Source organism: Colletes latitarsis, unplaced genomic scaffold, assembly GCF_051014445.1.
Source record: "Colletes latitarsis isolate SP2378_abdomen unplaced genomic scaffold, iyColLati1 scaffold0139, whole genome shotgun sequence".
Classification (NCBI taxonomy): Eukaryota; Metazoa; Arthropoda; class Insecta; order Hymenoptera; family Colletidae; genus Colletes; species Colletes latitarsis.
Window position 1 is genome coordinate 7,924 of NW_027488489.1, and position 4,577 is coordinate 12,500.

Sequence of the window (4,577 nt, forward strand, 5' to 3'; positions counted from 1 at the left end):
TCGTTTTGCTGACTGGGGGGCTGCGCCCCCCAGACCCCCGCAACACTAGCCCGGACCTAACCCACTTTGTAATAGCGGTATCATATTAAATTGAACAGCATCGTACTAAATTCGTTTTGCTGAATGGGGGGCTGCGCCCCCCAAACCCCCGCTACACTAGCCCAGACCTAACCCATTTTGTAATAGCGGTATCAAATTAAATTGAACAGCATCATATTGAATTCGTTTTGCTGACTGGGGTCTGCGCCCCCCAGACCCCCGCTACAATAGCCCAGACCTAACCCACTTTGTAATAGTGGTATCATATTAAATTGAACAGCATCGTACTTAATTCGTTTTGCTGAATGGGGGGCTGCGCCCCCCAAACCCCCGCTACACTAGCCCAGACCTAACCCATTTTGTAATAGCGGTATCAAATTAAATTGAACAGCATCGTACTAAATTCGTTTTGCTGACAGGGGTCTGCGCCCCCCAGACCCCCGCTACACTAGCCCAGACCTAACCCCCTTTGTAATAGCGGTATCATATTAAATTGAACAGCATCATATTGAATTCGTTTTGCTGACTGGGGTCTGCGCGCCCCAGACCCCCGCAACACTAGCCCGGACCTAACCCACTTTGTAATAGCGGTATCACATTAAATTGAACAGCATCGTACTAAATTCGTTTTGCTGAATGGGGGGCTGCGCCCCCCAAACCCCCGCTACACTAGCCCAGACCTAACCCATTTTGTAATAGCGGTATCAAACTAAATTGAACAGCATCATATTGAATTCGTTTTGCCGACTGGGGTCTGCGCCCCCCAGACCCCCGCTACAATAGCCCAGACCTAACCCACTTTGTAATAGTGGTATCATATTAAATTGAACAGCATCGTACTTAATTCGTTTTGCTGAATGGGGGGCTGCGCCCCCCAAACCCCCGCTACACTAGCCCAGACCTAACCCATTTTGTAATAGCGGTATCAAATTAAATTGAACAGCATCGTACTAAATTCGTTTTGCTGACAGGGGTCTGCGCCCCCCAGACCCCCGCTACACTAGCCCAGACCTAACCCCCTTTGTAATAGCGGTATCATATTAAATTGAACAGCATCATGTTGAATTCGTTTTGCTGACTGGGGTCTGCGCGCCCCAGACCCCCGCAACACTAGCCCGGACCTAACCCACTTTGTAATAGCGGTATCATATTAAATTGAACAGCATCGTACTAAATTCGTTTTGCTGAATGGGGGGCTGCGCCCCCCAAACCCCCGCTACACTAGCCCAGACCTAACCCATTTTGTAATAGCGGTATCAAATTAAATTGAACAGCATCATATTGAATTCGTTTTGCTGACTGGGGTCTGCGCCCCCCAGACCCCCGCTACACTAGCCCAGACCTAACCCACTTTGTAATAGTGGTATCATATTAAATTGAACAGCATCGTACATAATTCGTTTTGCTGAATGGGGGGCTGCGCCCCCCAAACCCCCGCTACACTAGCCCAGACCTAACCCATTTTGTAATAGCTGTATCAAATTAAATTGAACAGCATCATATTGAATTCGTTTTGCTGACAGGGGTCTGCGCCCCCCAGACCCCCGCTACACTAGCCCAGACCTAACCCACTTTGTAATAGTGGTATCATATTAAATTGAACAGCATCGTACATAATTCGTTTTGCTGAATGGGGGGCTGCGCCCCCCAAACCCCCGCTACACTAGCCCAGACCTAACCCATTTTGTAATAGCGGTATCAAATTAAATTGAACAGCATCGTACTAAATTCGTTTTGCTGACAGGGGTCTGCGCCCCCCAAACCCCCGCTACACTAGCCCAGACCTAACCCATTTTGTAATAGCGGTATCAAATTAAATTGAACAGCATCATATTGAATTCGTTTTGCTGACTGGGGTCTGCGCCCCCCAAACCCCCGCTACACCAGCCCAGACCTAACCCATTTTGTAATAGCGGTATCAAATTAAATTGAGCAGCATCATATTGAATTCGTTTTGCTGACAGGGGTCTGCGCCCCCCAGTCCCCCGCTACACTAGCCCAGACCTAACCCCCTTTGTAATAGCGGTATCATATTAAATTGAACAGCATCATATTGAATTCGTTTTGCTGACTGGGGTCTGCGCGCCCCAAACCCCCGCAACACTGGCCCAGACCTAGCCCATTTTGTAATGACTGTATTGGAACTGCGTTAGGGCTAGTTTAGAATTGGTTAGGTGAAGTAATGCGGAGAGCAGTTTCGCCTGCGTCCCGGGATGCTTGTTGGCATGAGTGGTGTCTGAATGAGTAAAGACGGATGAGACACTTGTGGGGTATGGTGAGTCAGATTCTCAAACTACCCATATATTCTTCTGAGGCATGGGTGCCTATCCAAGGATCTCCTTCGGTATCTAAAACAGAAATAAAAAAAAAAAAACAAAAAAAAAAAAAAAAAATGAATATGGACTGTGTTAGGACTGAATTGGATAAGGTCTGGGTTACGTCTCGGTTAGGTCTGAGTTAGGACTGGTTTAAGACTGGGTTAGGACTGGGTTAGGACTGGGTTAGGACTGGGTTAGGTCTGGGTTAGGTCTGGGTTATTTCTGGGTTAGGTCTGGGTTAGGTCTGGGTTAGGTCTGGGTTAGGTCTGGGTTAGGACTGGATTAGGTCTGGGTTAGGACTGGGTTAGTACTGGGTTAGGACTGGGTTAGGTCTGGGTTAGGTCTGGGTTATTTCTGGGTTAGGTCTGGGTTAGGTCTGGGTTAGGTCTGGGTTAGGGCTGGGTTAGGTCTGGGTTAGGTCTGGGTCAGGTCTGGGGTATTTCTGGGTTAGGACTGGGTTAGGTCTGGGTTAGGTCTGGGTTATTTCTGGGTTAGGTCTGGGTTAGGTCTGGGTTAGGTCTGGGTTAGGTCTGGGTTAGGTCTGGGTTAGGTCTGGGTTAGGACTGGGTTAGTACTGGGTTAGGACTGGGTTAGGTCTGGGTTAGGTCTGGGTTATTTCTGGGTTAGGTCTGGGTTAGGTCTGGGTTAGGTCTGGGTTAGGATTGGGTTAGGTCTGGTTTAGGACTGGGTTAGGTCTAGGTTAGGACTGGGTTAGGTCTGGGTTAGGTCTGGGTTAGGACTGGGTTAGGTCTGGGTTAGGACTGGGTTAGTACTGGGTTAGGACTGGGTTAGGTCTGGGTTAGGTCTGGGTTATTTCTGGGTTAGGTCTGGGTTAGGTCTGGGTTAGGTCTGGGTTAGGGCTGGGTTAGGTCTGGGTTAGGTCTGGGTCAGGTCTGGGGTATTTCTGGGTTAGGACTGGGTTAGGTCTGGGTTAGGTCTGGGTTATTTCTGGGTTAGGTCTGGGTTAGGTCTGGGTTAGGTCTGGGTTAGGTCTGGGTTAGGTCTGGGTTAGGTCTGGGTTAGGACTGGGTTAGTACTGGGTTAGGACTGGGTTAGGTCTGGGTTAGGTCTGGGTTATTTCTGGGTTAGGTCTGGGTTAGGTCTGGGTTAGGTCTGGGTTAGGGCTGGGTTAGGACTGGGTTAGGACTGGGTTAGGTCTGGGTTAGGACTGGGTTAGGACTGGGTTAGGTCTGGGTTAGGTCTGGGTTAGGACTGGGTTAGGTCTGGGTTAGGACTGGGCTAGGACTGGGTTAGGTCTGGGTTAGGTCTGGGTTAGGTTTGGGTTAGGACTGGGTAGGTTCTGGGTTAGGACTTGGTTAGGACTAGGTTAGGACTGTGTTAGGACTGGGTTAGGTCTGGGTTAGGTCTGGGTTAGGACTGGGTTAGGTCTGGGTTAGGACTGGGTTAGGTCTGGGTTAGGTCTGGGTTCGGTCTGGGTTAGGTCTGGGTTAGGTCTGGGTTAGGACTGGGTTAGGACTGGGTTAGGTCTGGGTTAGGACTGGGTTAGGACTGGGTTAGGTCTGGGTTAGGACTGGGTTAGGACTGGGTTAGGTCTGGGTTAGGACTGGGTTAGGACTGGGTTAGGTCTGGGTTAGGTCTGGGTTAGGACTGGGTTAGGTCTGGGTTAGGACTGGGTTAGGTCTGGGTTAGTACTGGATTTGGTTAGGTCTGGGTTAGGTCTGGGTTAGGTCTGGGTTAGGACTGGGTTAGGACTGGGTTAGGTCTGGGTTAGGACTGGGTTAGGACTGGGTTAGGACTGGGTTAGGTCTGGGTTAGGTCTGGGTTATTTCTGGGTTAGGTCTGGGTTAGGTCTGGGTTAGGTCTGGGTTAGGTCTGGGTTAGGTCTGGGTTAGGTCTGGGTTAGGACTGGGTTAGGACTGGGTTAGGTCTGGGTTAGGTCTGGGTTAGGACTGGGTTAGGTCTGGGTTAGGACTGGGTTAGGTCTGGGTTAGGTCTGGGTTCGGTCTGGGTTAGGACTGGGTTAGGACTGGGTTAGGTCTGGGTTAGGTCTGGGTTAGGACTGGGTTAGGTCTGGGTTAGGTCTGGGTTCGGTCTGGGTTAGGTCTGGGTTAGGTCTGGCTTAGGACTGGGTTAGGACTGGGTTAGGTCTGGGTTAGGACTGGGTTAGGTCTGGGTTAGGACTGGGTTAGGACTGGGTTAGGTCTGGGTTAGGACTGGGTTAGGACTGGGTTAGGTCTGGGTTAGGTCTGGGTTAGGACT